Source organism: Mixophyes fleayi, chromosome 2 (genome assembly GCF_038048845.1).
Source record: "Mixophyes fleayi isolate aMixFle1 chromosome 2, aMixFle1.hap1, whole genome shotgun sequence".
Classification (NCBI taxonomy): domain Eukaryota; kingdom Metazoa; phylum Chordata; class Amphibia; order Anura; family Limnodynastidae; genus Mixophyes; species Mixophyes fleayi.
This window is the reverse complement of record NC_134403.1, coordinates 102,452,453-102,463,377: the sequence shown is the minus strand read 5'-3', so window position 1 is coordinate 102,463,377 and position 10,925 is coordinate 102,452,453.

Sequence of the window (10,925 nt, the reverse complement as noted above, 5' to 3'; positions counted from 1 at the left end):
AATTAAGTCCTGTGATCACAGTTCAAAGGAGTTCCAGCTGCCGCATTTCTTCACTATTCTTGTGTGGTTTCCTCAGAGATGGCTATTTGTTTGGTTAGCCTTCTTTTCAACTCACTTCTCCACTTTGAAATGTGGTTTCTTCAGAGGAACGACAGAGACATTCTACCCATAATGCACCTGTCAGGCCTGAATAGAGGAGAACCCTAACCGGTATTAGCACTACTGGGCTAGTAGGGGCAGAGTCTAATGTACCCCTGGTATTCACCAGGGACCCCCGCAAGGAGGTTTGGACTTCACTGCACAAGGCACACAGGTCGCGGTCCTATTAGTGAAAGAAGGGTCAGACGGTCCAAGTCAGGCCAATTGGGATGCAAGATACAAACGGAGAATCCAGGAGGGTAGTCAAACAAGCCAAGGTCGCAGGAACAAAGTGGGGCATGCAGATAGCAGGATGGTCGACAAGCCAGGTCACAACAGGAGAGCAGATACACAGGAGGATAGTCTAGATGCTGGGTCACAACAAGGAAACACTCACAGGATAGCTAGAGGCAGACAACCTGTTACTCTGGCACCCTAGCCAGGTTTAAATAAGAGCAAGGATAGCAGGGATTGGGGGGCTGATTCAGGCATGCAGAGTTCCGATAATAGTGTCCCGTTGCCTAGCAATGGGGCGGACCTGGGCGCATGCGCCTGTCGGAGCTGGCGTGGCATCCCTGTTGCTAGGCAACAGGACGCCCGAGCTGCTCTCACAGGCGTCCGCCCCCCCCCCAATCGGAAGAACAGCGGGGACGGCGCCTGACAGTACCCCCCCTCTCTCTCCCCGAAAGAAGGGTTGGTCATCTTCAGAAATCTTGCAAGGAGACGGGGGGCGTGCAAATCAGTCTCAGGAACCCAGGATCTCTCCTCTGGGCCGTAGCCCTTCCAGTGTACCAGGTACTGAAGATTACCATGAATGGAACAGACCTTCAAAATTCGTTCTACTTCATATTCATCCCCCAGGGAGGTTTTGATGGGTGGAGGAGCAACTGGTTCTTTGAAGAATTTGTTGAGGACTAGGGGTTCTAGCAGGGAAATGTGGAATGTATTGTGGATCCTGAGGGAAGGGGGTAAAGCGAGTTTGTTGGAGACTGGATTGATAATTTGGGATATGGCAAATGGTTCAATGAAACGAGGGGCCAATTTCATGGAGGGAACACTGAGTCTGAGATTACGGGTGGCCAGCCACACGCAATCTCCCACCTTCAATACAGGAAGTTTCTTCGATGGCGATCGGCTGCCGTTTTGTACCGTTGCATAGACATAGAGGGTTTCGCTTGAGTTTTGGTCCAGATTTTCGAAAAATCATGGATGAGAGAGTCAGCTGCAGGCACCGTAGATGCCAGAACCTCTGATATGAGGGGGAAGGGGGTGTAGGATGTTTCCCATAAACAATGAAGAAAGGAGAATAGCCCGAGGAGGAATGTAAAAGGTTGTTATGTGCAAACTCAGCCCAATAAAGAAGGTCACTCCAGGAATCTTGATATTCTGAAGAAAAGCATCGCAGGAAACACTCCAGATCCTGATTCACTCGCTCCTTCTGTCCATTCGTCTGAGGGTGATAACCAGAAGAGAATTTGAGTTTGACCTCGAGTTTGGTACAGAAGGCTCTCCAGAATCTAGCCACAAATTGTACTCTGCGATCGGAGATAATCTCTTGAGGACACCCATGGAGACGGAATACATTTTTCAGAAACAGATTTATGAGCTCAGGGGCTGAGGGAAGACTGTTACAGGGAATGATAGTGGGACATCTTGGAGAAGCGATCTACCACGACCCAAATGGTATTGTAGTCGTGGCTCAGAGGAAGATCAGTGATAAAGTCCATTGTGAAGCTGATCCAGGGGGAATCAGGAATGGGAAGAGGGAGTAGAAGGCCAGAAGGACACTGCCTAGGAGTCTTGTTGCGAGCACAAATGCAGCAAGCTGACACAAACTTGCGTACATCCGAACCAAGGGAGGGTCACCAGTAGTATCTAGAAAGAAATTCTTTAGTCTTCTTGTAGCCGGCATGGCCTGCAAACTTAGATTCATGAGTCCAGCACAGCAACTTGGGACGGAGATGCGGATCTACAAAGGAGCGTCCAGGTGGCGGAGAGACCATGGTGGAATTAGTAAGTGCTGCTACTTGAACGGGGTTAAGAATGATCTTGTTGTCCGGAGAAACCAGAGAATCAGCATTATCAAAAGATCTGGATAATGCATCGGCTTTGCAATTCTTAAAGCCAGGACAAAAGGTTAGGATGAGTTGGAACCGAGAAAAAAAAAGGGATCAGCGAGCCTGACGCGGATTGAGACATTGTGCCTCCTGAAGGTAAGTAGGATTTTTGTGGTCGGTCATTACAGTCACAGGGTGTATAGCCCCCTCAAGGAGGTAACGCCATTCTTCTAATGCCATTTTCACCGCTAGGAGCTCCTTATCTCCAATCCCATAGTTCAACTCACAGCCGGGAATTTTTTTTGGAGGGAAATCCACATGTCTCCAAAGAACCAGGCAAAGACTTCTGGGACAAGACAGCCCCTATTCCTACAGAGGAGGCTTCAACCTCGAGAAAGAAGGGTCTCCCTTGGTCCGGTTGTTTGAGAATGGGAGCAGAGATGAACGCCTCCTTGAGAGTCTTAAAGGCCGTCACTGCAACCAGGGGCCATGGATTACAGCAGGCTCCCTTGCTAGTCAAGGCCGTAATGGGACTGATGATGGATGAGAAGTCTCTAATGAACTGGTGATAGTAGTTCGAAAACCCGATGAAGCTTTAAGACCAGTGGGAAGTGGCCAGTTAAGGATTGCCTCGACTTTCTCCGGATCCATCTGGAGGCCAGTACCAGAAACCAAATAGCCAAGAAAGGGGACCTGGGGACATTCAAAGAGGCATTTGTCCAGTTTGCACTATAAGGAGTGCTGTCGGAGACGAGAGAGAACCTTCTTAACATGAAGACAGTGAGAGCGTAGATCAGGAGAAAATACCAGGAAATCGTCCAGGTAGACAATCACCGATTGGTACAGAAGATCCCTGAAGATCTGGTTGACGAAATCCTAAAAGACGGCGGGAGCATTACAGAGCCCGAAAGGCATCACCAGGTACTCGTAGTGCCCATCTCGGGTGTTGAATGCCGTCTTCCACTCATCGCCCTTACGGATGCGTATCAAATTGTAAGCTCCTCTGAAATCAAGCTTGGAGAAGATCTTGGCACCCCGGATGCGATAGAATAGTTCCGTAATAAGGGGGAGAGGGTAGCGGTTCTTGATAGTTATTGCATTCAGGCGACGGTAATCAATGCAGGGTCTTAAAGAACCGTCCTTCTTTACGAAAAAGAATCCAGCCCCTGCGGGAGAGGAGGATTTCCTGATAAAGCCTCGCTGGAGATTGTCAGAGACGTATTGTGACATGGCCTCTGGTAGACATAGTGGGTAAACCCTACCTTTGAGAATGGTTTTACCAGGTATGAGTTCGATGGGACAATCCCACGCACGATGAGGAGGTAAGCTCTCCCGGCAGATTTGCTAAGTACATCAAGAAATTCTAGGTATGGTTCAGGAAGCTTATATTGGGAGACCAACGAAAGACAAGGCAGGTAAGTGGGTGGGTGCACCTTAGAGAGGCATCTATTGAAGCAAGAGGCACACCAGGAAGATACCTGGGCATGAAGCCAATCAAACTGTGGAGAATGAGTCCTGAACCAGGGCAAACCCAAAATGATGGAGTTGACGGATTGAGGAATGACCAAGAACTTGATCCACTCGTGGTGAAGAACCCCTACCTGCAACCAGACTGGACTAGTGATACAGGTGATGGAACCGTTGCTGACTCGGTTACCATCTACTGCGGTGAGAACCAATGGTTGCGGCAACGGATGAAAGGGTATACAGAGCTTAGACACCAGAGTGGCGGAAATGAAGTTCCCTGCGGATCCAGAATCCACAAAGGCGGAGCATTCCAGGGAGGTATTTGTAGTCTTGAGGGTGACTGGCATCAGGAAGTTGGTATCCTTAAGAGAATAGGGAGTATGGAAACTGGATCCTAGGACAACCTCCCTTCTATTGCCTAGGCGGTAGAGTTTCCCGGCCTCTTTGGACAAGTTGATAATAGATGATCAGGCTCCCCACAATACTGACAGAGGCGATTATTAATCCGGAGCTCTCTTTCATCCCGGGATAAATGAGAACGGGCAATCTGCATAGACTCTTCAAGCGGTGGGGCTGGAGACTGGAAACGAGGAGCCAAACGAGAGAAGCTGGTCTCTATTCAGTGAGCGTTCTTGTCGATGAATGTCCACCTTGATGCTAAGTGAAACCAGCTCTTCCAGTTTAGTAGGAAGATCCCGGGAAGCGAGAGCATCATTGATAGAATCAGACAACCCCTGCCAAAAAGTAGCTGTTAAGGCCTCATCATTCCACCCTAGCTCAGAGGCAAAGGTACGGAATTGTACAGCATACTGACCAGCCAAGAGGGATCCTTGACGAAGGGCAAGGAGACTGGAGGCTGCAGTAGACACCCGGCCGGGCTCATCAAATATCTTACGAAAATTTTCAACGAATATAGTGGCGTTGTACAGAGATACATCGTTCCGTTCCCATAATGGGGAAGCCCAGGCCAGAGCCTGTCCAGTGAGAAGGGATATAATGTAGGCTACCTTAGCTCTCTCGGAAAAGAAATTCACCGGTGCAAGCTCAAATTGGATGGAGCATTGATTAAGAAATCCTCGACATCCTTTGGGGTTACCATCATACTTCTCAGGAGTAGGTATACGTAGTCTCCTGGGCGTAGCGGCGTTCACACTAGGAGGAGGTACAGCCAGAGAAGCTGTCTGGGGTATATTCATAGCATCCAGACGGGATATCACACCTTGTATACACTGCAGGAGTTGAGCCTGGTTAGTCTCTTGCTGTTCCACGCGCTGGCCCAAATGGAGGAGGAGTTCACAAGCAGAGGGTTCCCCAGATCCGTCCGTCATGGCCAGAGTAAACTGCCAGGCCTGAATAGAGGAGAACACTAATCGGTATTAGCACTACTGGGCTAGTAGGTGCGGAGTGTAAAGTACCCCTGATATTCGCCAGGGACCCCCGCAAGGAGGTTTGGACTTCGCTGCACAGGGCACGTAGGTCGCGGTCCTATTAGCCAGTTGCCGGTGTAGTGAAAGAAGGGTCAGACGGTCTGGGTCAAGCCAATTGGGATGCAAGGTACAAATGGAGAATCTAGGACGGTAGTCAAACAAGCCAAGGTTGCAGGAACAAAGTGGGGCACGCAGATAGCAGGATGGTCGACAAGCCGGGTCACAACAGGAGAGCAGATATACAGGAGGATAGTCAAGGAAGCCGGGTCACAACAAGGAAACACTCACAGGATAGCTAGAGGCAGAAAACCTGTTACTCTTGCACCCTAATGGTGTCAGAGCCAGGTTTAAATAGGAGCAGGGATTGGAGGGCTGATTCAGGCACGCAGAGTGCCGATAATAGTGCCCCGAATGGCTCTCACAGGCGTCCGTCCCCTCCAAGCGGAAGAACAGTGGGGACGGCACCTGACAGCACCATAGCACAAAACACATGTCATCTAAAGCTGGTTCCACAAACATGACAATGAAAGCAATGAAATTATGACGCTTAAGGCGAAAATCTTGCGCAATATGGACATGGTGTGATATCACATACTCTGGTATCTATATCTGGTCCATCTATATATCTATATATATATATATATATATATATATATATATATGTGTATGTATATATATATATATATATATATATATATATATATATATATATATATTAATAGTAATGTTTGCTAATTTTTTATTAATAGTGAATGAACCCTGTATTTGATTGCGTGATTATTCAAATTATTGTGAGCTTATTTTGTTGCTCAAGCAGATAATGACTATTAACTTTAGTATTAGTATTAATTGGATAAAATTCTAACCTGGATGTCATTGAGATGCTGGATATTTCTTGTATCATTTGTGAACCAATTGAAAGATCAAGTAATTAAAAGAGTAGTCCAGTTAAAGGCCTGCATACTAATGGGTGCAGATCCATATTACCATGTAATTGATCTGCTTCTATACAACACTAAATGTAGCATACTGATCAAATCCTCTACCATGCAGGCTTGAAGGGGAAGGCTAGCATTGTAAAGGTTTGTCTCACAGCTCAATCAGCATTCAATAGCTGGAACATATTAATAAGAAATAAGATATTATTAACAAGGATCAAAAAAAATAGTAGTAAGGGCACACAAAATAATACGTTTAACTGGATAAACACTTTTTGCCTGATTCATCAAGGCATATCTGCCGATTTGGAGTATATCGTAAGCAAAATCACTCTGCACATGCCCATAATCAGCAGATATGGCTGTGAACGCAGTCCTGTTCCATGCGCTAGTGAGCTCAAAGGACACTTACTACAGCCTACAATTTCAGGGAGTGTACTGGACGAGGATGGGCATTTTGCCATAGGGAATATACAGTTGGGGCATGCCAAACTCAAGCGCACACAGCAGTGTCTGAACAATTCCTGAATCTACCCTGTGCAACTGTGTTTTTGCACTTATAATAATAATGATTGTAATATTACATTTTCTTTTAATATAAATGAAACCTCTGTTAATTTTTCGAATCTTCAAATATATACTAATAATGGAAAGCTTCAGACAAAGTTTACAAGAAATCTTTAGACAGTAATACCTGCATCCTCAAAAATAGTGAACATCATGAGACTTGGTTAAATGAAGTCCCCTACAGTCAGTTTTTATGACTGAAACATAAATTTAGGTAATGAAGGGGTCCTTTAAAGAGAAAGTTTATAGTAAAGAACTTTTAAATATGGCAGGAGATAAAGCTCCTAATACGGAGAGATTACAGATAGAAAAAACATAGAAAAAGTAGGATACATCTTTTATGACAATGTATAGTAGCTCCTACAAACAGAGAGAACAATACAAAAAATATTGGTATATTTTACATAAAGACGACATCCTTACCCAAATACTCCCAAATAATTCCTTTTTTATTTACAAGAGGGACAACAATTTAAAGGATAGACTAGTGAAAGGGACACTTCCTGTGAGTAAACCTGTAAAAACTAAGTTTTTTTTATAGGTGTGTGGGGCATGCCAAGCTTGCAGAATGATTAAAAACAAGAATAGTAAAATTGAAGAGTTCAAGGTGAAGGATCAAATAGATAAGATTGACAATTTCATTACATGTAACTCTAAATATATAATATATCTGCTAGGATGTAAATGCAGCCTGATATATGTAGGGCGAACTTCAAGATCCTTAAAAACACACATTTGTGAACTTATAGGGAATATTAAGAAAGGATTTTTGTTGCATACAGTATCTTCACATTTCAAAGAAAAGCATAAATGTTCTATTACAGATTTATTGTATTTTATGGGGAAGATACAATTCAAAGTAACTAGAAGGTTAGAGATGTTGGGCCTGAGTCATTAAAGCATGTATGTCTGTTTTTTGTACATATCGTATGCAAAAGTATTGTGCTCATGGATAGCGCAGGAACTATCGGCCATCAGAGAATGCAGATCCTCAACGTTCACCAATGCAAACAGCACTTACTACGGGCAGTGATTTTGGGGTGTGAACAGGGCGTCAAAGGGGAGTGGTGCCGAAGTCAAATCACAGTGAGGGCGCTCCTGTGCACGGACGTCCAAGTCACAATTAGTCAAACCTAAATAATAGCGTGGCTCTTGGCGTATAGTATGCACCTGATCAGGGTCTAATTTATCTTCCAGTGAACAACCATTAGCATACACAATAATACTCTGGATTGGCATGTGATCATAATGTATGCTCCCAATCACCAGCACACTCGCTGCTAATTAAACACTGCTTTAAAAAGTCTGATTAGAACATGCACTTTATGGTGCCATTTCTGCATTTGCATGTATATCTATGTTTCTGTGCATTTTTGTGTTTTGTATTGCTTTTTCAAACAATTAACAAGGTTTGTTTGGTTTCTACATTTTTAAAAGTGTCTGCTTAATGGTAGCTTATTTTATTTTTAATTACTGTTTTTTGTGTTTTATTTTTCTATACATACGTGTGTGCTATTTTTTTGTGTGTGTTTTGTTTTTCTGATACATATGTATGTGATAGTTTGTTTTTTGGGTTATCTTACTTGGTTCCATGTCATAGTTTACTTGGTTTTACTTTGTTTCTTAGCCTAGTCATGTGGCTGTTTAATAGCTTATGTTTTCTATAGCTTTCTCTATTGCTGGTATGCCCTAACAATTGGATCCAAGGATTACCCTCCTTCTCTCTCAAGCATAGCCTTTTTTAAAAGTGGCCGAGGCACACGTGGCAGCGGAGAAGGGCAACCAGCGTCCATGCCTCTAAAACCAGCAACTAGTCACCAATCCAGGGAGCATGCTTTCAGGCCACGTGTCAGCCTCTTTGGGATGTCTGATGCTGAGGTGGTACGTCGTTATCTGCTCCTGCTTTGTGTCATCCTGGACCAAACTGTTGGTGGTATTGCACTTTTGCACCACAGGGTCTTTCCAGACCACTGTGGGAGTCGTGGCTGGGATGTCCCAGAAGTCCTTCAGTCGTGTGCTGAAGGTTGTTCTGCGGAAGTTCCTGTTGCGGCTCAGGCAATTCATACATCTGCTACTCGATGAGGAGTCCATTGTGCCCATAAAACAGCAGTTTGCGACCATAGCCGGTTTTCTGCACGCCATTGGGGCAGTAGATGGGACTCATGTAGCCTTGATCCCGTTGGGTGGGAATGCTGCAATTTATTTGGATTATTAGCATTCCACTCGATAAACGTCAAGGCTATATGCGACCCATCTCTCCAGATTCGTGACCTGGTAGCTGTGTGGCCAGGGAGTACACATGACTTCTTTGCCTTCTGGCAATCAGGGATGTGTCAAAGATTGCAACAGAGGCAAGGGGGTGCAAGGCCACATGGTGATCAGGGCCGGATTAAGGGAATGGAGGCCCCTGGGCTAAGGGCGCCTCCATTCCCTCGTGAGATCTCCTCAGTAAGCAGATTACTGAGCGCTGGGGACGGAGGACTACAGTGACAGTGCTCAGCAGCATTGATCGGGCTGGGGGCGCCCCTGCCCCCGGACCGATCAATAATGATGCTGAGGACTTTGAAGGGCCCCCTGGATGCCCGAGGCCCCTGGGCTATAGCCCAGTTAGACCTCGGGTTAATCCGGCACTGATGGTGATGCATGGCTATTAGGTACTAGTTATTTATTTATTTTAACCTAAATATACGTCATTTATGTAGTACTTTAAAGTATTAATATTCATGTCGTAAGTTTTATAGCTAAGTTTACAGCTTGATTATCATGGAGCGTTCTATTATCTTTCCATGTTAAATTTAAGTGTGATGTTTAACTAGAAATACCACCTGCACAGCTCCCTATATAAAAAGCTTTAAAAATGTCAAAAGGAGCTTCCCAAGTTGTATAAAAATATATTGAAGAGCATATTCTCTAAGCTTCTCTGAAGTAATATCTCTGCTATTTTTACTTTGTAAATCTGGCAATGTTTGTCATCAAACATGTTGCTTGTGTTCTTGATGGAACTATAATTTTGACAGTCTATGTTTTCCTTTGTTTATCTGGTCACCCCTCCTAGGAGATAATGCGTACCCTTTTCACCCTTTTCTCCTCACTCTGCTTTTGAATCCGTGCATTGAGCAGGAGGTCGCATACAACTTAGCACATACAGCCACTAGATCGGTTGTGGAGTGGGCAATTGGTCTTTTAAAGGCCAGATTCCGTTGTCTAGACCGGTCTGGTGGTGCTCTAATATATGCGCCAAGCACTGTGTGCGATATCATTGTGCTGTATGGGGTGTTCCATAACATAGCAATTAGAAGTGGGGTTCCTTGGGTTGAAGAGGCCGAGGTTGATGGTCAGGAGGTGGTAGATGCTGACCACAGCCCTCCTGAATTGGTTGATGTTGCCACATTTAAAGAATATGTCCTGGCCACCTTCTTGTAAGTTATTTCTTCTTACACCAAAGAACACATGCATAAATATGAAGTATATACTTTTCAATTTTATTTAAAATGTAGGAAAAAAAACATATTATTTCGATTTACGTTGTCTCTTCGTTGCCCTTGGTGCAATAGTGACTGCTGTTCTTGGATGGGTCTGACTTCGGGTAACCCGTGATGTGGAAGGCAACAGTGGGGAGGAAGGAGAGACCAGTGGAGCAGCTGAGAGTGGGGATGCAGCAGATGTCGATTCTGTGGTACGCAGTGCATGGGTGGTACGCGGTGCACAGATGGCAGGATGAGCAGATATGTAAGGTGGGGCAAGAGGGCCAGAGATGGCAGGAGGGGCAGAGATGGCATTATGGGCAGGAGGGCCAGAGATGGCAGGAGGGGCAGGAAGGCCAAAAATGGCAGGAGGGGCAGAGATGGCAGGAAGAGCAGGAGGGCCAGAGATGGCAGGAAGGGCAGGGGGGCCAGAGATTGCAGGAAGGGCAGAAATGGCAGGAGGAGCCAAATGAGTGTTGTTAGACAGATTATAATGGATATAATCATACATACGTTCATTGTCAAATATTGGGTTTGTGCGGAAGGAAGGTGTTGGATTTGAGGTTTAACGCTATAAACAATAGGACCCTGAGAGGGGAGTCGTTCAGTATGTGAACATGGGCGAGGGTAATGGGGTCTACTTGATGAACGATAAACAGGTAGGGTGCAGTATGGTTGATGGATAGGACTGAGAGTTGGAGAGAAAGAAGAAGGAGAAGGTACCTGCAAAATGGGAGCTGTAGGATTTTCTTGATATATATTAAAAATAAGGTCAGTGTGACGTGTGAGGGTATTTTATTGAGGTTAGGTTTTGGTCTAAAGTGTGCTCCATACTGATGAGGGTAGTGTGTAAATTATGCTCCATAT